This window comes from Rhinoraja longicauda, chromosome 4, assembly GCF_053455715.1.
Source record: "Rhinoraja longicauda isolate Sanriku21f chromosome 4, sRhiLon1.1, whole genome shotgun sequence".
Taxonomy (NCBI): Eukaryota; Metazoa; Chordata; class Chondrichthyes; order Rajiformes; family Arhynchobatidae; genus Rhinoraja; species Rhinoraja longicauda.
In genome coordinates this window covers 92,383,352-92,408,475 of record NC_135956.1, presented here as the reverse complement: position 1 = coordinate 92,408,475, position 25,124 = coordinate 92,383,352, and the positions used below count along the sequence as shown (strand labels likewise).

General features: G+C 46.8%; 1 protein-coding gene across 2 annotated transcripts in view; it reads right to left on the bottom strand.

Annotated features, from left to right (window-relative positions):
* The window catches only part of zc3h3 (zinc finger CCCH-type containing 3), a 178,964-nt gene that overhangs the window by 90,952 nt on the left and 62,888 nt on the right, over window positions 1-25,124 (bottom strand). The window lies entirely within an intron of this gene.

The following is a 25,124-nucleotide window of genomic DNA, read 5'->3' as shown; positions in this document are numbered from 1 at the left end:
CAGTCTTAAGAATAAAGGGGAGGCCATTTAAAACTGAGGTGAGAAGTCACTTTTTCACCCAGAGAGTTGTGAATTTGTGGAATTCTCTGCCACAGAAGGCAGTGGAGGCTAATTCACTGGATGAATTTAAAAGAGAGTTAGATAGAGCTCTAGGGGCTAGTGGAATCAAGGGATATGGGGAGAAGGCAGGCACGGGTTACTGATTGTGGATGATCAGCCAAGATCACAATGAATGGCGGTGCTGGCTCGAAGGGCCAAATGGCCTCCTCCTGCACCTATTTTCTATGTTTCTTTGTTAAATGCTCAGTCATAAATTTCAAAACTGGTATTGTTAGGTTTCAGGGGCATTCAGGGAAATGAAGCCATGGCATGTAAATTAAAGAGGAGACACAAGAGACTGCAGAAGCTGGAATCTCGAGTAAAACTCAAAGTGCTGGAAAAGATCAGTGGCTTCAGGGGGCATCTGTGGAGACAATGGACACATGACATGTTGGGTCAGGACCTTTGTTCAGACCAAATAGACACAGAAATCTGGAGTAACTCAGCAGGTCAGACAGCATCTCTGGAGAGAAGGAATGGGTGACGTTTCGGGTCAAGACCCTTCTTCAGACTGATGTCAGGGGAGTGGGCGGGACAGAGATAGAGTGTAGTCAGAGAGCTGGTGTGGAAAACCTCATCCCGGGCGCAGATACGGCGTAGACGGAGGAATTGGGAATAGGGGATAGAGTCTTTACAGGAAACAAGGGGGGAAATGGAGAGATATAGATGGTGATGTAGAGAGATATGTTCTGGTGAATTAAATCTAGATACAGGTCACTCAGATAACAAAATGAGATTGTTAACCTGAAATGGCCTCTGGACGCAGAGAGGATGTTTTGGATGTGGAGAGGATGTTTCCACTAGTGGGAGGGTTTAGGACCAGAGGGCATGGCCTCAGAATAAAAAGACGTTCCTTTAGGAAGGGGATGAGGGGGAATTTCTTTAGTCTGTGTGATGAATCTGTGGAATTCATTGCCACAGACGGCTGTGGAGGCCAAGTCATTGGGTAATTTTAAGGCGGAGATTGACAGATTCTTGATTAGCACAGGTGTCAGGAGTTATGGGGAGAAGGCAGGAGAATGGGGTTAGGAGGGAGAGATAGATCAGCCGTGACTGAATGGCAGAGTAGACTCAATGGGCGGAATGGCCTAATTCTGCTCCTATCAACACGTATGAACTTGCCACTGCCTCCTTTGACCTCGCTGTCTAAGGTTTAATATTTAAAAAATGTGCACAAGGAATAGTAGCCCAGATAGAACTTCAAGCCCTCAGCATCATTCACTACTATTGCTGATCCGGTATTTTATCAATTTTCCCTTCTGATTTTTTTCCAGCCATTCAATCTCTTAGTATTTAAAACATATATCGATTGGAGCATTGAACATACTCAGCAACTTAGCATTCACGACACTGCAGTTTAGAGCTGTGGAGATGTTTGTCTGATGTTGAATACTGGATGTACAGGAATTATCTTCCACCTTCATAAGGCTGTGTCCCCTGATCCGAGACTCTCCCGGCCAGCAGTGAAAGGACCTACCTCCCCATCTGAATAGACAAGGATGAGCTACCCCTGGCCTCATTACCTCCCCAGTTCTACATTTCCCTCATCTTTCAAAACCGTAAGCGATGTAACTTGAAGCCTTCAACCATCTCTACTTTGTCACCGTTCTAGTCAAAGAGTCATAGAGTGATACAGTGTGGAAACAGGCCCTTCGGCCCAACTCACCCACACCGACCAACATGTCCCAGCTACACTAGTCCCACTTGCCTGCGCTTGGTCCATACCCCTCTAAACCTGTCCTATCCATGTACCTGTCCAACTGTTTCTTAAATGATGGGATAGCCCAGCCTCAACTACCTCCTCTGGCAGCTTGTTCCATACACCCACCACCCCCTGTGTGAAAACGTTACCCCTCGGATTTCTATTAAATCTTTTCCCCTTCACCTTGAACCTATGTCCTCTGGTCCTCGATTCCCCTACTCTGGGCAAGAGACTCTGTCCATCTACCCAATCTATTCCTCTCATGATTTTGTAAAAATCTACTTTGGTTATTGAAGGTAGGTTTGGGAATGTTCCCAGGTCCAGCATCAGAGCTGAACGTTTTGATGGGTCGCATCATGTACCTCGTTCCTAGAGCTCTGGGTTTAGTACATTTCCTGTCAGACTGGGAATGATTGCACTGGCTTCTAGATTAATGTTGCATTTGCACGACCTCATCTCCACGACTCTCTGGGGTGGAGAATGCCAGCAGTTCACCAGCCTCTGTGGTCAGGGTTGGGTGGTCAGCACACGTGGGGAAAGTCTCTCTGGATGAGAAGTGAGAAGCATCTATAGAAAGAATGGAGACATAAGGAACTGTAGATGCTGGCTAACAAATAAAAAAAACAAAGTACTGGAATAATGTGCTGGCCAAGCAGCATCTCTGGAGAACATGAACGGGTGATGTTTCAGATTACAACCCTGCTTCGGTCTATAAGAAGGGTCCTGATCTGAAACGTCACCTATCCATGTTCTCCACAGATGCTGCCTGACCCGCTGAGTTACTCCAGCACTCTGTGAAACGTCACCTATCCATGTTCTCCACAGATGCTGCCTGACCCGCTGAGTTACTCCAGCACTCTGTGAAACGTCACCTATCCATGTTCTCCACAGATGCTGCCTGACAAAATGGCGGCACTGCCCTAGCAGCTGCCGCTCACCTGCGGTCCATTTGTCTTTGTGTTTTTGTTGTTTTTTTTGTCTTAGTTGTAGTTGTGATGTGGTGTTTTTGTGTTTGTGTACTATGTGTGTATGTGGGGGGGAGGGGGAAACTAACACTGTAAATATGTGTCCCTTCCGAACGGAGACCCGACCTTTGTTTTCTGGGTCGTGTCTCCGTTCCTGCTGCGGCCTACCATCGGCCCAACTCCTGGAGCTGTCAGCCTCCATCGGACTTACCATCCAAGTCCGTGGATCGGACTTACCATCACCGGAGCCGGCCGTCTTCGGAGGCTGCGGGAGCAGCTGCGACTTGCCTTAGGTTCGGGCCGCGTGGATTCCGACATCGGGAGCTCCGGCAGCGGCAGCGTGTTCGCCCACCCCGGATCGCGGGGCTTGGGGCGCGGACATTTCACCGTCCGGCGCGGCCTAAGATAGCCGCGGGATATTTCTCTGCTGGGCGGGGGTTTCAATGTCGGGAGCCACGACCGCCCCGACGTGCAGCAACAGCGGCAGCGACAGCGTGTTCGCCCGCCCCGGATCGGACTTATCATCAGCGGAGCCGGCCGTCTTCGGAGGCTGCGGGAGCGGCTGCGACGCGACGCGCCTTGGGCTTGGCCCGCTGTGGACCGTCCGGTGCGGCCTGCAACCACAACAACCTGGCTGCGGGCGAGGACAGCAGGAGAAGGGAAAGACATTGTGGCCTTCCATCACAGTGAGGAGAGGACTGGAGGAGACTCACTGTGATGGATGTTTCTTTGATGGATGTTTCTTTTTTGTGTGTTTTTGGGGTTGGGTGGTTTGAGTGCCTGTTTGATGCTTTTATTGTTGGACTGTGTTTTTGGGGTTTTTTGGGGTGTGTGATTTGAATGCCTATTTAATGCTTCTATTGTTGGACTGTGTTTTGGGGGGTTTTTGGGGTTGGGTAATTTGGGTGCCTGTTTAGTGCTTTTATTGTTGGACTGTGGGTGATTGAATTAACATTTTGTTCAAGATGGCCGCGCCGTTGTGTTTGGCTGCCTGCCACTATGTTTCTTTTTTTCCTAGTCAGATGTGCAGCACTTTGGTCAACGTGGGTTGTTTTTAAATGTGCTATACAAATAAATTGACTTGACTTGACCCGCTGAGTTACTCCAGCACTCTGTGAAACATCACCTATCCATGTTCACCACAGATGCTGCCTGACCCGCTGAGTTACTCCAGCACTCTGTGAAACATCACCTATCCATGTTCACCACAGATGCTGCCTGACCCGCTGAGTTACTCCAGCACTCTGTGAAACATCACCTATCCATGTTCACCACAGATGCTGCCTGACCCGCTGAGTTACTCCAGCATTTTGCGTCTATTTTTTATGCAGGAATTCTTGAAATGCTGGGCTCAGATTTGAAGGGCAGTAACATGATCAAGGAAGGAGTAGAGAGAAGGGTGGAATATGGACTGAAAGTCTGTCCATGAAAGGGCATAGATGAGCCTGGTTATGGTAACCCATGTAGGCTAGGCTTGCATCAATACCTGTAGAACAGCTTCAGAATGGGAAAACAATGGGCACTTTGGTGAGCATCTTATAAACTACGTCCTCGCAAACGCGACACTTATCCCAGAAGCCAGTGCAATCATTCCCAACCTGACAGGAATCCCAGAGCTCTTGGAACACGATACACGATGCGAACCAGCACAAACTTCAGCTCCGATGCTGGATCTGGGAAGATTCCCAAACCTACCTTCAATAACCGAAGTAGAACAGCAACAAAGTAGAGTGTGCAGGAAAGAACTGCAGATGCTGGTTTAAATCAAAGGTAGGCACAAAATGCTGGAGTAACTCTGAGGGACAGGCAGCATCTGTGGAGAGAAGGATTGACGACAAAGTGGAGATGATTGAAAGCTTCAAGTTCCTCAGCAATTTGTCCTGGACCAGTCACATTGAAGCAATGGCCAAGATAGCACAATGCCTCTACTTCCTTAGAAGGCTCAAGAGGTTTGGTATGTCCCCAACAACTCTCACCAACTTCTACAGATGCGCCGTAGAAAACATTTTATCGGGATGCATCACAGCACGGTTTGGGAACAGCTCCATCCAAGACCGCAAGAAATTGCAGAGAATTGTGGACGCAACCCAGACCATCACACAAACTGACCATTGGGTGTGGTTTCCATTGAATCCAACTACACCTCACGCTGCTTCAGCAAGGCCACTAGCATAATCAATCACATCTCTCACCCTGCTCACTCCCTCTTCTCCCCTCTCCCATCAGGCAGGAGGTAGAAGTGTGACGAAGAGGTAGAAGAGGGAGAAGGCCAATTCTTTCGATGCTTTCAAGAGAGAGTTAGATAGACCTCTTAAGGATAGCGGAGTCAGGGGGTATGGGGAGAAGGCAGGAACGGGGTACTGATTGTGGATGATCAGCCATGATCACAGTGAATGGTGGTGCTGGCGCGAAGGGCCGAAGGGCCAAATAGCCTACTCCTGCACCTATTGTCTATTGAAAATGCACACCTCCAGGTTCAGGGACAGTTTCATCCCAGCTGTTATCAGGCAACTGAACCATCCTATCAACAACTGGAGAACGGTCCTGAGCTACCACCTACCTCAATGGAGACTCTCGGACTCCATTTTTAATTGGACTTTCCTGACCTTTTTCATGCATTAAATTTTATTCCCTTTACCTTGTATCTGTACTCTGGATGGCTGAATTGTAATCGGATAGCACGTAACAAAAAGCTTTTCACTGTACCTTGGCATTGGGCGGCACGGTGGTGCAGTGGTAGAGATGCTGCCTTACAGCGAATACAGTGCCACAGTCCCGGGTTCAATACCGACTATGGGTGCTGTCTGTATAAAGTTTGTACGTTGTCCCCGTGTGCTAGATTTAGCTCTTAGGGCAAAAAGAATCAAGGGATATGGGGAAAAAGCCGGAACGGGGGCCTGATTTTGAATGATCAGCCGCGATCATATTGAATGGTGGTGCTGGCTCGAAGTGCCGAATGGCCTACTCCTGCACCTGTTTTCTATATTTCTATTTGACCGCGTGGGTTTTCTCCAAGATCTTCGGTTTCCTTCCACACTCCAAAGACGTGCAGGTTTGTAGGTTAATTGGCTTGGTATAAATGTAAATTGTTCATAGCGTGTGTAGGATAGTGCGGGGATCGCTGGTCGGTGAGGACTCGGTGGGCCAAAGGGCCTGTTTCTACTGTTAGTTTAGTATCTCTAAACTAAACTTCTTCTTGCGTATGGCGTACCTAAAGTTGTAGGTCAAGGGTGAACATCCAGGCCAGGGCAGCAGCAGATGCTGGGTGGATGGCCTTGATGCCACCAGGGAACAGCCTCAGTGAGCAGTCATTCATTCACGATGTGTGGGCTGGTCTGGTCTGGATATCCACAGTCGCGAGCAGGGCTGTCTGTCTGTCATCCCCCACTTGTGCAGGTGATGGGCTGTTCTTGCATGGAGGGTGCGGATCCTGTTCGGGGTTAGCCATTGCTTGCGAGGGAGGTCAAATCCCAGTGGTTTCACTGTGGGGCCTGTGATAACCTCTCCGTTGTTGGCGTTGGCATCTCTCCAGCCTCTGCGCCACTCAGTCTCGGGGTCAAAGTCTTGCAGGGATTTGGCTGAAGACCAGAAGGGTTTGCGGGACTTCAGGCAAGCGCGTGTTGGGCAGATTGTTCCAGTCAGTGTGGATGGGAAGGTCAGGGTTAGCCTCGATGGTGGGAGATTGCAACCTTCATGTGGTCCAGCCTGTTGCAACTAATGCAATCAACCTGACGTGCACAATCTAAAGTAAAGGACCTCGGACAAGGAACTAAACGGACAGTAGTGGCGATGTATGGGGAGTCCTCATTGACAACAGACAGCACAATCACAGTGGCAGCGCGTCTCTGTTTAACTATTGTTTGTTATAAAGGGCTCCAATTCCACAATGGCACATATCACCCTAATCAAGTGCTCACATTTTTATTACCAGTAATATTGCGAGCTGCCGTTATCAGTGGAGAACACACCGCAGACCGCCGAGGTCAGGCCTGATGACTAATCGATCTCATTAGATTCTCCTAATTAAGAACATTACTGCAGCAACAGAGGGAGAGCAATACTGTGCTGGTGTTATTTGAACATGTTATGAATACTATTCATCAGGCGCAAGAAAAAAAATGATAGGGGCTCATCGTCAGGCCAGGTAAAAAGTGCTGAAGATGCAGGCTGAGAGTCGTGTCAATGTACGGGCTTCTCCCTCCACTCTCCCTCCGCCTGTCACTGCCATGTCACACCAGGAAAGATTGGAAAGGCTGGGCTTGTATTCACTGGGGTTTAGAAGGATGAGAGGGGATCTTACAGAGACGCATAAAATTATAAAAGGACTGGACAAGCTAGATGCAGGAAAAATGTTCCCAATGTCGGGGGAGTCAAGAACCAGGGGCCACAGTCTAAGAATAAAGGGGAGGCCATTTAAAACTGAGGTGGGAAGAAACATTTTCACACAGAAAGTTGTGAATTTGTGGGATTCTCTGCCACAGAAGGCAGTGGTGGCCAATTCACTGGATGAATTTAAAAGAGAGTTAGATAGAGCTCTAGGAGCTAGTGGAATCAAGGGATATGGGGAGAAGGCAGGCACGGGTTACTGATTGTGGATGATCAGCCAAGATCACAGTGAATGGCAGTGCTGGCTCGAAGGGCCAAATGGCCTCCTCCTGCACCTATTTTCTATGTTTCTTGGGATCGAGGACGGCCATATTCTCACTGTGAACAGGTTACGCCACTAGAAATGCGAGGAAGGGCTGAAGAAACTGCTGCACTCCGGCACGATTGCAGACCACGATGAGAGGCAATGCCGCAGAGAGCAAACACATAAAGAGCTGATCGGCTGGATCACCTATTTCTGCCGGGCAGGTAGGTGGCGTCTGGAGCTCGGAAGCAGTTGGCATGGACTGAGCGGTCAAAGTATGCACGGGATCCTCCACCAATACATGTTATTCTCTTCCTCCATTATCAGTCTCCGTGTGGAATGGCTGCAACTAACAAACTATAGCTGCTTTGGTCAACAATCGCAGTTTCCTATTCCCAAAGCTTCTGTATTTGCAGTCCATGGAACATAGAACATACTGTGGAACAGCACAGCAGGGAAACAGGTCCTTCAGCCCACCTCATCCATATTGACCAGGACACCCCATCTAAGTTAGTCCCATTTGCTTGCACGTGATCCATACGTCTCTTAACCTTTCCCGTTCATGTACCAGTCTGTGCTGGGCATGATGCCAAGTTAAACTAATCTCCACTACCTGCAAGTGATCCATCTACCATTCCCCGCAAAGAGACAAAGTGCTGGAGTAACTCAGTGGGTCAGGCAGCATCTCTGGAGAGGAGGAGTAGCTGACGTTTCGGGTTGGGCATTCTTTTTCTCCAGAGATGCTGTCTGACCCTCTGAATTACTCCAGCATTTTGTGTCTAATTTGCAGTTCCTTCCTATCATTCATCGCATATCCATGTGCACATCTAAAAGCACCGTAAATGCCACTATCGAATCTGCCTCCATCACCACCCCAGGCAATAGACAATAGGTGCAGGAGGAGGCTATTCGGCCCTTCGAGCCAGCACCACCATTCAATGTGATCATGGCTGATCATTCACAATCAGTACCCCGTTCCTGCCTTCTCCCCATACCCCCTGACTCCGCTATCATTAAGAGCTCTATCTAGCTCTCTCTTGAAAGCATCCAGAGAATTGGCCTCCACTGCCTTCTGAGGCAGAGAATTCCACAGATTCACAACTCTCTGATTGAAAAAGTTTTTCCTCATCTCCGTTCTAAATGGCCTACCCCTTATTCTTAAACTGTGACCCCTATTCGGCCATAAACCCGCAAAGAGTTGGCTAAAGTCCAGGAAAAGCTTCCTCAATGAAGTGGACCCAAATGCTGAAGCTGTGGGTACTACAGTTGCATTATGGGAAGAGAGATTGGCCAATCTCCCATCAACAACATCCATGTCCATAAGTGCCAAAGAAGAACTTCTTCCTGGGGCCCAATCAAGCTGGGTGAATGGAAATGCCTCAACAGACTGAGAGCTGGTACTGGTCGTTGTGATCTGCATATGTGGCACTGAGCCACAAACTATAGAGCACCTATTGAGTTGTCCTCTAGTGGAGCACGAATGTAAAGCTGAGCATCTCGCAGAGAACAATGATATTGCTAAGAGTTGTGTTGAGTTTTGGCTGAAACACAATATCTAGCATGTGTGGACACAATAAGAAGAAGACCACTCCAGGCAACCTGTTCCAGGCACCCACCAGGCCTCTGTGGAACAAGGTTTCCTTACACATCTTTCAATTTTGTCCCTCTCACCTTAAAGTTTGGCCGTCTTACAAAAGCAGTCTCCTATTGCTAAAAACGTGTTTGTAATCCGTAGGAAATGCAATAAAAATGACAATTGTAGGAAATAGATATATTGATCTATTTTAATCTATGATTAGATACAAAGATGAAAGGAGAAAAAAGAATGCAGGATAAAGTAATGGCATATTAAAATGAAATGGCAAATTAAGATACCACGGGACTAGTAGCTCAGTGGTGCAGTGCTAGAGCTGCTGCCTTATAGCGCCAGAGACCCGGGTTGGATCCTGACTATGGGTGCTGTTTGGAAGGAGTTTGTTCTCTCTGTGACCTTGTGGGTGTGGGCTTCCTTCCACACCCCAACGATATACAGGTTTGTAGGTTAATTGGCCTCTGTAAATGGTCCCTAGTATGTAGAATAGAACTAGGGTGCAGGCTAATCGCTGGTTAGTGTGGACTCGGTGGGCCGAAGGGCCTGTTACCACGCTGCATTTCTAAACTAAACTTAACATGACAATTGCAGGAAAAAGATATATTGATCTATTTTGATCTGTGATTAAATATAAAACAGATAAGAAGAAAAAAGAGTGCAGGGTAAAGTAATGGCTTATTAAAATTAAATGGCAAGTTAAGGTAAAAAAACAGCATTTGGACAGACAGTTATCCTGGGCACACTTTGCTGCAGGACTGAAGGTTCACTACATCCAAAAGGGAGCACAATGCAATTGCTTTCTTCTATCTCAACTAGGGGTGCCAACTATCTCACTCCCAAATACGGGACAAGGTGACATCACCGCCCCGCGCCCCACGTGACCTCACCCAGCCAGTGTCCACGCGCTCACCCTCCACCAATGGTGGCCGCCGGGGCCGGGAGGCAGGTTGCTACGCAACCTCTGTTAGGCAGCACCCGGGCCTCTGGACCTGCACTGTCCGGGCCTATAGTGTCCGCAGCTAAAATGTCGGAAACCTAGAGTGTCGGGACCTACAGCGTCCGGGCCTCACAGCACCCCCCCAGGACTAATATGGGACAAGGGCGGTCCCGTACGGAACAAACCAAATTAGCCCAATATACGGGATGTCCCGGCTAATATGGGACAGTTGGCAACCCTAATCTCAACCCATTTTCTCGGGGCAAGGGTCGACAGCATAAAACTGTTCACAATTTGGCAAACTCACTCAGAGAGGCTGCTGCAGGAATGGGGCTGTCACACTCCAGAATTACTGCAAGCAGATCAATTATTTTTTTCCCCTGCAGTTTGAAAAAGACTCAATTATGTTGCGTTTCTATTTGCCTGAAGTACAAGATTCTATCGGAACTGAAAATGGCCACGAGGCCTAACAAACCCATTGCTTGCTGAAGCAGAGCAGTGTGAAGTAGGGTTGCCAACTTCCTCACTCCCAAATAAGCGACAAAGGGTGGCGTCTCTGCCCCGCGCCCCACGTGACCTCACCCAGCCAGCGACCACGTGCTCCCGTTCCTGCCTCCCGGCCGCCATTGGTGGAGCGGGAGCACGTGGCCGCTGGCTGGGTGAGGCCACGTGGGGCGCTGACGTCACCCTTAGTAGGGAGTGAGGAAGTTGGCAACCCAACTAATACGGGACAAGGGCAGTCCCGTACAGGACAAACCAATTTAGCCCAAAATACGGGATGCCCCAGCAAATACGGGACAGTTAGCAATCCTAGTGGACAGTGACTTGGCCTTCAATACAACAGAGGGCCCCATCCCCAAACTGGCCCTTTGTATCAGCATGTACCTAGCACTGGGCCTACACTCGATGGAGTTTAGGAGGATGAGGGGGACCTCAGCGAAACTCGCGGAATACTGAAAGGCCTGGATAAAGTGGATGTGGAGAGGATGTTTTCACTAGTGGTTAGTGTAAGACCAGATAACTTCGGAATGAAAGGATATACCTTTAGAAAGGAGATGAGGAGGAATTTCTTTAGCCAGAGGGTGGTGAATCTGTGGAATTCATTGCCACAGGCGGCTGTGGAGGCCAAGTCAATAGATATTTTTAAGGCAGAGATTGACAGATTCTTGATGAGCATGGGTGTCAAGGGTTATGGGAAGAGGGCAGGAGAATGGGGTTGAGAAGGAAAGATAGGTCCGCCATGATTGAATGGCGGAGTAGGCTCGATGGGCTGAATGGCCTAATTCTGTTCCTATGATTTAACAACTGGCCACAGCCTTCTTTGCTTTTTTTTTTGCTGTGATATATATTCATGGATGTTAAAACGTGTTTTCATTCAAAAAGATAACCAAAATGTAAATTATTCAAATATTAAAGTAAACAGTATAATTTAAAACCTATGGCCTATTTTAACAATTGCTTCCCAAACCTCACTGAAACTAATGTGTGGCTACTGGAGACCACATGGACATCAGTGGAAGCACAAACTAACTGATATGGCCTTCTGAATTTTAGTTTAGTTTAGAGATACAGCGTGGAAACAGGCCCTATCGGCCCACCGGGTCCGCGCCGACCAGCGATCCCCGCACACTAACACTATCCAACACACACTAGGGACAATTTTCTTTAAATATGCCAAGCCAATTAACCTACAAACCTGCACGTCTTTGGAGTGTGGGAGGAAACCGAAGATCTTGGAGAAAACCCACGCAGGTCACGGGGAGAACGTACAAACTCCGCACAGACAGCACCCGTAGTCGGGATGGAAACCGTGTCTCCGGCACTGCATTCTCTGTAAGGCAGCAACTCTACCGCTGCTCCACCGTGCCGCCCTTTGTATGTATTCCAAACAGATGCACTACTGAAAGACGCTCTCAGCCGACGGAGGAAAGGGTTAAATTCACAGAAGGCTAATATCTAGTCCACCGGCTGGCCATTAATACAGTAGCATATTTCCAGTACATTGAGATGAGAGATGGGTGCTGTCAGGAATCCATGTGCAGTACAGTGCACAACCTGCTTTTCAACTCTCCCTCCTGTTTTACGCCACTTAATGGCCATACAGTTGGATGAGACAAAGCCACTTGGACCATTGAGATTGAGATCCGACTGCATGCAAACATACTGGAATAATGCTAAGGGGCTGATTTTGATCATTATTGCTGGAGATAAATCAATCAGCCTCTGCCATTTTACCTATCTGCACCAAATGTTTGTGGTTTGCTGTCTGACAGTCGCAGTAGATTGTTTTGCAGTGGTAAGCCTGTGTTACTGTGGTTGTGGAAAGGGACGACTACAATCCAAAAAGGAATAATGACAAGCAATACAGAAGGTGGACACAAAATGCTGGAGTAACTCAGCGGGTCAGGCAGCATCTGTGGAGAACATGGATAGGTGATGTTTCACAGAGTGCTGGAGTAACTCAGCGGGTCAGGCAGCATCTGTGGAGAACATGGATAGGTGACGTTTCACAGAGTGCTGGAGTAACTCAGCGGGTCAGGCAGCATCTGTGGAGAACATGGATAGGTGACGTTTCACAGAGTGCTGGGGTAACTCAGCGGGTCAGGCAGCATCTCTCTCTGTAGAACATGGATAGGTGACGTTTTGGGTCAAGACCTTCCTCTAGACTGTTTCAATAGGTGACCTTTGGAAGTAAGAATAGAAAGGCAGATTATTATCTGAATGGTGTCAAGTTAGGAGGAGGGGGAGTTCAACGAGATCTGGGTGTCCTAGTGCATCAGTCAATGAAAGGAAGCATGCAGGTTCAGCAGGCAGTGAAGAAAGCCAATGGAATGTTGGCCTTCGTAACAAGAGGAGTTGAGTATAGGAGCAAAGAGGTCCTTCTACAGTTGTACCGGGCCCTGGTGAGACCGCACCTGGAGTACTGTGTGCAGTTTTGGTCTCCAAATTTGAGGAAGGATATTCTTGCTATGGAGGGCGTGCAGCGTAGGTTCACTAGATTAATTCCCGGAATGGCGGGACTGTCGTATGTTGAAAGGCTGGAGCGATTGGGCTTGTATACACTGGAATTTAGAAGGATGAGGGGGGATCTTATTGAAACATATAAGATAATTAGGGGATTGGACACATTAGAGGCAGATAACATGTTCCCAATGTTGGGGGAGTCCAGAACAAGGGGCCACAGTTTGAGAATAAGGGGTAGGCCATTTAGAACGGAGATGAGGAAGAACTTTTTCAGTCAGAGGGTGGTGAAGGTGTGGAATTCTCTGCCTCAGAAGGCAGTGGAGGCCAGTTCGTTGGATGCTTTCAAGAGAGAGCTGGATAGAGCTCTTAAGGATAGCGGAGTGAGGGGGTATGGGGAGAAGGCAGGAACGGGGTACTGATTGATAGTGATCAGCCATGATCGCATTGAATGGCGGTGCTGGCTCGAAGGGCTGAATGGCCTACTCCTGCACCTATTGTCTATTGTCTATTGTCTTTCGGGACGGGACACTTCAGACTGATTTAGTTTAGTTTAGAGATACAGCGCGGAAACAGGCCCTTTCGGCCCACCGGGTCCGCGCCGACCAGCGATCCCCGCACACTAACCTACACACACTAGGGACAATTTTTACATTTACCAAGCCAATTAATCTACAAACCAGTTCGTCTTTGGAGTGTGGGAGGAGACCGAAGATCTTGGAGAAAACCCACGCAGGTCACGGGGAGAACGTACAAACTCCGTACAGACAGCAACTGTAGTCGGGATGGAACCCGGGTCTCCGGCGCTGCATTCGCTGTAAGGCAGCAACTCTACCGCTGCGCCACCGTGCCGCCCAATTTTGATTTGAATCAGAATGTGAAGAGTGCAATTGTTGATTCTGTGTGTTGAGCAGCAGCCAGTGTGGATGTCACTGCGTTGATATCTACAAATTAATGTTTATTCCAAGCTCTACTAGTCTGAAGAAGGGAATCAACCAGAAACATCCGCTGCCCAGTCCTCCACAGATACTGTCTGGCCTGCTGAGTTGGTCAAGCCATGTACTATCCACACCGATGTGACCTTCATTAAAAGTGTCCAATAATGCCGTCAGCAGTTGCTGCTCCTTCCCACCGCTGTGTTCCAACGCACGGCTCAATAAATTGTTGTCAGGAAACATGGAACTGTCATTCTGGTCAGAAGTTTGTGTTGTAAATTTTAATCGTTTCTTAAAACAATGAGTTCTGGCACTTTCACCAAATCATCGCACGCATGAAGTCACTAACTAAGATTGACTTGAATGCCTTTTTATTTGTGGGAACTGTTATTTTTCACTGCACCAAATATATTCATCAAAAGTAGGCAGGCTGGAAAAGCATCAAGCCGCAACAGTGTGATGGAGATGGATTAACATCAGTACATGTAGTTATTAACCCAGGAGGGATTTCACAGATCCTGCTGCTTTAACTAGGTGTTGTCAAACTCACTTGTTTGAAGTAGCAAGTTCAGCATCTTCTCCAGCGGAACGTTTGCTTCCCTTGTTTAAAGGACAACTAAAGTTGTGCATGGCCTGGGTGTAAAATACTTATGTGGAATAACAATCTTGTTTTTTACATCTAACAACGCATATTACATAGAAACATAGAAAATCGGTGCAGGAGTAGGCCATTCGGCCCTTCGAGCCTGCACCGCCATTCACTGTGATCATGGGTGATATTGGTGTAGGACTAGGTGACTCCACAAGACTGCTCCACCTTTTAGGAAGGACGTGTGCAATCTTTGTGTAACCTCAACTCTGCATTCTTGCACACCTCACTGCTTGCTAATCTACGATTTATTTAATTTTATCTTAAAAGAATTCAAAGATTTTACAACACTACCTTATCAGGAAGGCACTCACAAAGATTCTCAACCTTTCAAAAGAAAAAAAAAATCTTATCCCTCTCTTCAATGAATAATCCTTTATTAGAAAGAAACCGATAATGCCATGTGTAGGAAGGAACTGTTTACAAAATGATACAAAATGCTGGAGTGACACATGGAGTCACACCAGGCAGCATCTCCGGTGTGACAAAAGGAATAGGTGATGTTTCAGGTCAACATTTTGAATTTGAAGAAGGGTCTTGACCCAAAATGCATTCAAGAGAGAGCTAGATAGAGCTCTTAAGGATAGCGGAGTCAGGGGGTATGGGGAGAAGGCAGGAACGGGGTACTGATTGAGAATGATCAGCCATGATCACATTGAATGGCGGTGCTGGCTCAAAGGGCCAAATGGCCTACTCCTGCACCTATTGTCATCTATTACTTCTCTCCAGAGATGCTGCCTGACCCGCTGAGTTACTCCAGCACTCTGTGAAACGTCACCTATCCATGTTCTCCACAGATGCTGCCTGACCCGCTGAGTTACTCCAGCACTCTGTGAAACGTCACCTATCCATGTTCTCCACAGATGCTGCCTGATCCGCTGAGTTACTCCAGCACTCTGTGAAACGTCACCTATCCATGTTCTCCACAGATGCTGCCTGACCCGCTGAGTTACTCCAGCACTCTGTGAAACGTCACCTATCCATGTTCTCCACAGATGCTGCCTGACCCGCTGAGTTATTCCAGCACTTTGTGTCTATCTCCCCCATGTTCTATGAGGTAGTAATAACCTCATCACATTTCCCCCCTGTCCACAACCTTCACCATCCAGGCATGTCAGTGCTTCTAGTTTCCTAGAAGTTTAAAGAGATTGGCATGTCACTGAATTCTCTGAACAGACTTCAACAGACATGTTCTGGATAGTATCCTGACTGGATGCTTTACGGTCTCGTATAGTAACTACAACACATGGAAATGTAAGAAGTTGCAGGAGTGGTGCACTCAGCCTGGTTTATCATCGACCCAGCCCTCCCCTCTGTTGAAAGCATCTATATGTGGCATTGCCTCAAAAAGATCATAAGATCATAAGTAGGAAAAAAACTGCAGATGCTGGTTAAAATCGAAGGTACATACAAAATGCTGGAGTAACTCAGCGGGTCAAGCAGCATCTCGGGAGAGAAGGAATGGGCGACGTTTCAGGTCGAGACCCTTCTTCAGTCTGAGTCTGTTTTCTAAACAGCCAGAGGAGGTAGTTGAGGCAGGAACTATAACCATATTTAAAAGACAATTGGACAGGTAGGTGGCTGGGAAAGGTTTAGAGACATATGGGCAGAACGCAGACAATTAGGACTAACATCGCTGGGGCGTGGATGAGCTGGGCCAGAGGGCCTGTTTCCGTGCTGTGTGACTCTCTCTTTCTCTCTCTGTTCTAGATGAAGTCTTACTAACGCTCCATGTAATTGAAGCATAACCTCCTCCCTTGTATTCACTTCCCTGCGCAATAAAGAATAACTTTGTTAGCATTCATAATTACTTGCTGCCTCTGCAAACTAGACTTTTGTACAAAGACAGATCATTCCACATCACAGAGCTCTGCAAATGCACGGCGTTAGGATTTTTAAAGATGCATTTACGTAGCATATTTAACATTCTCAGGTTTTCTCACACCCTCCGCACAATCAATTAGCTGTCCTCTGAAGTGCCATCACTCAGAATGCACACACCATTGCTACAAATTAATTTGCAATGAATTTGATAGGTAACATATCCACAGCTAATGAGCAATTGTTGGCCTAAAACCTGGCACAACATTTCTAGTCTTCTTCAAAAAGAGGCCTGGGATCTTTCAATCCTTCTGGGGTTTTTTAAATGAACGTCGATTTAACCACGAAGAAAAACTTTGAACTAAAAGCATTATTTTAACATAGCTCAGTAAGTACGTCTTTGCAATAAAATCCAATTGATTGAATGTTCAATCACACTTGCGGCAGATAATTTAGTCCAGTACTGATTATTAACGGGTTGCTGAAAACGATGCCAAAGGCGTTTGGCAAGCTTGCCTTCCTGGGGAAGGGTATTGAGCATTAAAGTTGGGATGTCAGGATGCAGCGTGCAAGTCGTTGGTGAGACCACACTTGGTGCATTGGGTGCAGGTACAGGAAAGATGGCACTCGCTGGAAAGGGCACAGAAGAGATTCACCATGATGTTACCTTGACTTGTAGGCTTGAGTCACAGGGAGAGGTCAGATAAGATGGGATTTCTAACCTGATTTTGTTTCAATAGGTACGATAAAATTAGGGCGGCACGGTGGCGCAGCAGTAGAGTTGTTGCTTTACAGCGCCAGAGACCCAGGTTAGAAACATAGAAAATAGGTGCAGGAGGAGGCCATTTGGCCCTTTGAGCCAGCACCGCCATTCATTGTGATCATAGCTGATCATCCACAATCAGATACCCGTGCCTACCTTCTCCCCATATCCCTTGATTCCACTAGCCCCTACAGTTCTATCTAACTCCCTTTTAAATTCATCCAGTGAAGTGGCCTCCACTGCCCTCTGTGGTTCGATCTTGACTACGGGTGCTTGTCTGTACAGAGTTTGTACGTTCTCCCCATTATACGTTTTCACCGGGATCTCCGGTTTCCTCCCACACTCCAAAGACGTACAAGTTTGTAGGCTAATTGACTTGGTATAATTGTAAATTCTGGTGTGTGTAGGATAGTGTTAATGTGCGGGGATCGCTAGTCAGCGCAGATTCGGTGGGCCGAAGGGCCTGTTTCCACGCTGTATCTCTAAACTAAACTAAAATAAATCAATTAAAATAACAGCGTTAAATGCATTTGAGAAAGAGTTCCCAACCACAGCCTTCCTTCACATGTAAGAATATTTTCAATTTCAGTCCGCTAGCTTTAAATTTTCCAAGAAGGAAAAATAGCTTCTTGTCAATGCTGTCATTCTCATTAATCTCTCAAAACATTTGTTCCAGTTTCTGATTCAAATTCGTTCATTGTCTTCTACACCCGAGTGCAATGACGTTCGTTGTTTGCATAAAGCTCATAAAATGTACACATGTAGTGAATGAAACCACAATGTAATGGCAAATGCTAAACATCAGAGTGAGGCCCAGATTGCAGTGTAATCTGACATCATGCCAAAGGTGCCAACGTGCAAGAATGGAATAACTGAACGAGGCAGCACCTCCAGGAAAGGGGTGTGAAAGAGGTGAGATCGACACAAAATGCTGGAGTAACTCAGGGGGTCAGGCAGCATCTCTGGAGAGAAGGAGCAGGTGACGTTTCAGTACGGAACCTTTCTTCGGGCTGTCATTGGATCCGGAGTCCACTAGCAGTCTGAAAGAAGCTGTTCTTAAGTCTGAAAGTCCGAGCTTTCAAGCACCTGTATTTTCTCTCAGAAGGCAGAAGAGAGAAAAGAGAAGGATCAGCTTGACAGCCATCCTCGAAGATTCTTCCAGCTTTCCTGATGAAGCCCTTTTAAATTGTAATTCTTTTAAAATCTGGAATTCCAACCAAATGTCGTTCTCCTTGTGTGTCTTAGTATCATTCCGGTAATCTACACTGTTAATATATCCTCCAAGACAAGTAAAATGTGTAGGAAAGAAAATTGCAGATGCTGGATAAAATCGAAGGTAGACACAAAATGCTGGAGTAACTCAGCGGGTCAAGAAGCATCTCGGGAGAGAAGGAATGGGTGACGTTTCGGGTGAAGAAGGGTCTCGACATGACAAGTAAAATATTGTGCTTAGGTATGAATTCAAATTCTGATGTAAAGTTCAGATTTCATCCGCCCCTTGCCAATCTAACGATGCCTATATAATTTTGTGCTTCATATCATATCATATCATATCATATATATACAGCCGGAAACAGGCCTTTTCGGCCCTCCAAGTCCGTGCCGCCCAGCGATCCCCGTACATTAACACTATCCTACACCCACTAGGGACAATTCTTTTTTACATTTACCCAGCCAATTAACCTACATACCTGTACGTCTTTGGAGTGTGGGAGGAAACCGAAGATCTCGGAGAAAACCCACGCAGGTCACGGGGAGAACGTACAAACTCCTTACAGTGCAGCACCCGTAGTCAGGATCGAACCTGAGTCTCCGGCGCTGCATTCGCTGTAAAGCAGCAACTCTACCGCTGCGCTTCTTTCTACCTTGTTGACAACGTCACCCAGTTTGGCAACATCAGCAAACGTTGATATTGGGCTTTTTATTCAGCCATCCAAGCTGTTAATAAGCAGTGAACCGTTGAAAGCCCACGCAGTTCCCAATGGGTCACCACTGGTCTTACCTTGCCAATTAAAGTACCCGGCCGGTGCGGTCATCACCCCTTCTCATTTCCTGCTGCTTAGCCAATTTCCTAATCGGGTCAATACACCGAGGTTCAGTTTTAACTAATAGCCTTTCACCCGGTATATTATTGAATACCTTCTGAATGTGCAAACAAAAAGCAGTGATAGATGTTCCCTGACTACCAGTTAAATTATTTTTTAAAAGGTATCAGGGAAGTTCTGTGTCTCAGAAATCCAACTTGCTTCTCTGAGATGAGTTGAACATTTTCAAGCCGCTCACTCAATGGTTAAAGGGTACTTTATCACATCGGTATAGTGAAATTCTTTTTTTTGCATACAGTTCCGTATAAATCTTACTACACTTTAGCACAATCATACTTAAGGACAAGTGTGCAAAATGGTAGATAACACTGAGGCAGTACACAAGAATCGCCAAGATTCGCCATCTAGTACCCTTCAATATGAATGAATGAATAAGTTTATTGGCCAAGTATGTGCACATACAAGCAATGTGCCTTGGTGCTCCGCTCGCAAGTAACAACACAAACATACAGTAAACAATTAAGAATAAAGCATAAAACATTAAAACATTAAGAATACATTACAGTTTAAACATGTGAGTGAAATAAATCAGAGCAAAAAGAGAGTTATTTAGTAGAGCTACTACTCGTGGGGAAAAAAGCTGTGTTTATGTCTGGCTGTGGTTGCTTTGACAGTCCGGAGTCGCCTTCCAGAGGGAAGTGCTTCAAAGAGTTTGTGGCCAGGGTGAGAGGGGTCAGAGATGATCGTGCCCGCTCGCTTCCTGGCCCTTGCAGTGTACAGTTCGTCAATGGGGGGAAGGTTGCAGCCAACAACCTTCTCAGCTGTGCGAACGATCCGTTGCAGCCTCTGGATGTCGTGCTTGATGGAGAAGGTGAGGACAGACTCTATGATGGCAGCATAGAATTGGACCATCATTGCCTGTGGCAGTTCTTAAAAATATCAGCTGTTAAAAATGTTAAGAGTTTTAACGGCCACTAAGACGGTTGTTTGTACGGCAGCACTGGGTCGGAGTTGCAGGGTTGGCGTGGCCAGACGATGTGTCGATCAATACCCTCCTCCACTGCTGGCTGCGTATGATCCGGAATTATATCCTCAAAGTATATCAATTATATCAATATGTGAAGCAATCTACCCTCAACAATCGTTTGATAATTTCCCAGCCACAGTTCCTGGTTTCTACGTCGTCCAACTTTCTTGGCAGCAGAATGATATTTGTCATCGAGTCAGAGTCATACAGCAAGGAAACAAACCCTTCTCCCAACTTGCCCATGCTGACCAAGATGCCCCATCTACACTAGTTTCATTTGCCTGCTTTTTTTTTGTTTAGTTTAGAGATACGGCGCGGAAACAGACCCTTCAGCCCACCGAGTCCACACCGACCAGTGATCCCTGCACATTAACACTACCCTACACACACTAGGGACAATATTTTTTACATATACATTTATGCCAGGCCGAATAACCTACATACCTGTATGTCTTTGGAGTGTGGGAGGAATCCGAAGATCTCGGAGAAAACCCACGCAGATTACAGGGAGAATGTACAAACTCTGTACAGACAGCACCCGTAGTCGGGATGGAACCCGGGTCTCCGGCGCTGCGCCACCATGCCGCCCGTGGTTGGTCCATATCCCCCGAAACCTTTTCTATCCAGGTACCTGTCTAAGTGCCTTTTAACTGTCATTATAGTCCCTGCCTCAACTAACGTCTCAGGCAGCTTGTTCCATATACCCACCACCCTGTGCCCTGGTACAATTGTAACAATTTAAAAATATTTGCCTTGAGAACCTGATGTATTTGGGAGTAAAAATGACAGGTGCTGGAAAGTTTGGCAGGTTACAGTTTGCCGACAATGTAAAACCACAGAGAACCGCTCCAGTGCTAGACACAAAATGCTGGAGTAACTCAGCGGGACAGGCAGCATCTCGGGAGAGAAGGAATGGGTGACGTTTCCCAGAGTGCTGGAGTAACTCAGCGGGTCAGGCAGCATCTAGGGAGAGAAGGAATGGGTGACGTTTCGGGTCGTGATCCTTCTCCAGACTGATGTCAGGGGAGGGGGCGGGACAAAGATAGGATGTAGTCGAAGACGGGAAGACTAGTGGGAGAACAGAGAAGGGGGAGGAGATAGAGAGGGAAAGCCAGTTCTCCCACTAGTCTTCCTGTCTCCTACTACATTCTATCTTTGTCCCGCCCCCTCCCCTGACATCAGTCTGAAGAAGGGTCTCAACCCGAAACGTCACCCATTCCTTCTCTCCCGAGATGCTGCCTGACCCGCTGAGTTACTCCAGCATTTTGTGTCTACCTTCGATTTAAACCTGCGTCTGCAGTTTTTTTTCCTCCACCCCAGTGGTATTTTGCATTTTAATGGAGGGAACTGCTCCAACCTTGCTTTGAACTGAGATATGGGAAACGTTGGAATTGTTAAGAATAGAAAGAAAGAGCAAGGGATGTCACAGACTCCAGTCTCTGCACTGCTCTGTGCTGAACTGCCCACTGCCAATTTTTGTGCTTGCGGCTCTGAAGTGTGATATGAGACCACATATTTCACAGACAGAAAAACATTGAAAACAGGTGCAGGACGCAAAATAGAGACCCTTCGGCCCTTCGAGCCAGCACCGCCATTCAATGTGATCATGGCTGATCATTCACAATCAGTACCCCGTTCCTGCCTTATCCCCATACCCCCTGACTCCGCTATCTTTAAGAGCTCTATCTAGCTCTCTCTTGAAAGCATTCAGAGAATTGGCCTCCACTGCCTTCTGAGGCAGAGAATTCCACAGATTTACAACTCTCTGACTGAAAAGGTTCTCCCCATATCCCTTGATTTCGTTAGCCCAAAGAGCTAAATCTGACTCTCTCTTGAATACATCCAGTGGATTGGCCTCCACTGCCTTCTGTGGCAGAGAATTCCCAGGGATTTCTCACCAGGAATCAACTTATCCATGACTGACAGCCTTAAAGCAGTCTAATTTTCCACCCTATAATAAAATGAGATACACACTCTTGTAAAGATTCCAACCGAGCAAGCCCAACTGACGGAGTAGATTTATTTATATATACAGCAAGTGCATCTTCAACTAATAGACACACATATATATGTATTTTCAGAATGAATTCCATGAACTTCACTGTGGAACAATGATTGTTGGAATAGAATTTCCACATATTCTGCATCTTATCGGCTCATTTACAACAGAACACATCTCAAACGGTGGATTTCCCCTGTCAACAAGGTTCAATGTTAGATCAGATTTTACATTTTACAAGTGTATAAAAAATTGTGTGCTGTTTGTGGTTATCGTTTCAAAGATACGTTTGAATGTTCATCTTAACACGAGGGCAGGGTGTCAAAGATTGCTAACTCAATAAGGAACGCCGCCACCTGTAAGTTCCCCTCCAAGTCCGATAGCAGTCAATAATCATTCCTCTTAATACTAGCACTTCTCATTAACAGCATTACGACGGTGCCATCGAACAAGGACAGCAACAATAATCCAGCAGTACTGCTTCACTTACATATCTCTTAACATAGAAAATAGGTGCAGGAGGAGGCCATTTGGCCCTTCGAGCCAGCACCGCCATTCATTGTGATCATGGCTGATCATCCACAATCAGTAACCCGTGCCTGCCTGCCTTCTCCCCATATCCCTTGATTTCGCTAGCCCCTAGAGCTCTATCGAACTCTCTTTTAAATTCATCCAGTGAATCGGCCTCCACTGCCCTCTGTGGCAGAGAATTCCACAGATTCACAACTCTCTGGGTGAAAAAGTTTTTTTCTCAACTCAGTTTTAAATGGCCTCCCCTTTATTCTTAGACTGTGGCCCCGGGTTCTAAACTCCCCCAACATTGGGAACATTTTTCCTGCATCTAGCTTGTCCAGTCCTTTTATAATTTTATACTTTTCTATCAGAGCATTTAGGAAAGAGCATTAAATAATTTCCTGAAAATCAAATTTTCCAATCCACGTATGAAGGTAATGGTTAGGTTGGTCCAAAATAGCTGTAAAAGAACTTCTTAAAGGCGGCACATAGTGCAGCGGTAGAGTTGCTGCCTCACAGCGCCGGAGACCCGGGTTCCATCCTGACTACGGGTGCTGTCTGTACGGAGTTTGTACGTTCTCCCCGTGACCATGTGGGTTTTCTCCGAGATCTTCGGTTTCAATAGACAATAGGTGCAGGAGTGGGCCATTCGGCCCTTCGAGCCAGCACCGCCATTCAATGTGATCATGGCTGATCATTCTCAATCAGTACCCCGTTCCTGCCTTCTCCCCATACCCCCTAACTCCGCTATCCTTAAGAGCTCTATCTAGCTCTCTCTTGAATGTATTCAGAGAATTGGCCTCCACTGCCCTCTGAGGCAGAGAATTCCACAGATTCACAACTCTCTGACTAAAAAAGTTTTTCCTCATCTCTGTTCTAAATGGCATACCCCTTATTCTTAAACTGTGGCCCCTGGTTCTGGACTCCACCAACATTGGGAACATGTTTCCTGCCTCTAACATGTCCAACCCCTTAAGCTAGATGCAGGAAAAATGTTCCCAATAATCTTATACGTTTCGATAAGATCCCTTCTCATCCTTCTAAATTCCAGTGTATACAAGCCTAGTCGCTCCAGTCTTTCAACATATGACAGTCCCGCCATTCCGGGAATTAACCTAGTAAACCTACGCTGCACGCCCTCAATAGCAAGAATATCCTTCCTCAAATTTGGAGACCAAAACTGCACACAGTACTCCAAGTGCGGTCTCACTAGGGCCCTGTACAACTGCAGAAGGACCTCTTTGCTCCTATACTCAACTCCTCTTGTTATGAAGGCCAACATTCCATTGGCTTTCTTCACTGCCTGCTGTACCTGCATGCTTCCTTTCTGTGACTGATGCACTAAGACACCCAGATCACGTTGTACGTCCCCTTTTCCTAACTTGACACCATTCAAATAATAATCTGCCTTCCTATTCTTACCACCAAAGTGGATAACCTCACACTTATCTACATTAAACTGCATCTGCCATGCATCCGCCCACTCCCACAACCTGTCCAAGTCACCCTGCAACCTCATAGCATCTTCCTCACAGTTCACACTGCCACCTAGCTTTGTATCATCGGCAAATTTGCTAATGGTACTTTTAATCCCTGCATCCAAGTCATTGATGTATATTGTAAATAGCTGCGGTCCCAACACCGAGCCTTGCGGTACCCCATTAGTCACTGCCTGCCATTCTGAAAGGGACCCATTTATCCCCACTCTTTGCTTTCTGTCTGTCAACCAACTTTCTATCCATGTCAGTACCCTACCTCCAATACCATGTGCTCTAATTTTGCCCACCAATCTCCTATGTGGGACCTTGTCGAAGGCTTTCTGAAAGTCGAGGTACACCACATCCACCGGCTCTCCCCTGTCAATTTTCCTAGTTACATCCTCAAAAAATTCCAGTAGATTAGTCAAGCACAATTTCCCCTTCGTAAATCCATGCTGACTCGGAACGATCCTGTTACTGCGATCCAAATGCTCCGCAATTTCGTCTTTTATAATTGACTCCAGCATCTTCCCCACCACTGATGTCAGACTAACTGGTCTATAATTTCCCGTTTGCTCTCTCCCTCCTTTCTTGAAAAGTGGGATAACATTAGCTACCCTCCAATCCACAGGAACTGACCCGGAATCTATAGAACATTGGAAAATAATCACTAATGCGTCCACAATTTCTAGAGCCCCCTCCTTAAGCACCCTGGGATGCAGACCATCAGGCCCTGGGGATTTATCAGCCTTGAGTCCCATCAGTCTACCCAAAACTTTTTCCTGCCTAATGTGGATTTCCTCCAGTTCCTCTGTCACCCTAGGATCTCTGGCCACTAGAACATTTGGGAGATTGTTTGTATCCTCCTCAGTGAAGACAGATCTAAAGTACCGGTTCAACTCATCTGCCATTTCCTTGTTCCCCATAATAAATTCCCCTGCTTCTGTCTTCAAGGGACCCACATTTGCCTTGACTATTTTTTTCCTCTTCACATACCTAAAAAAGCTTT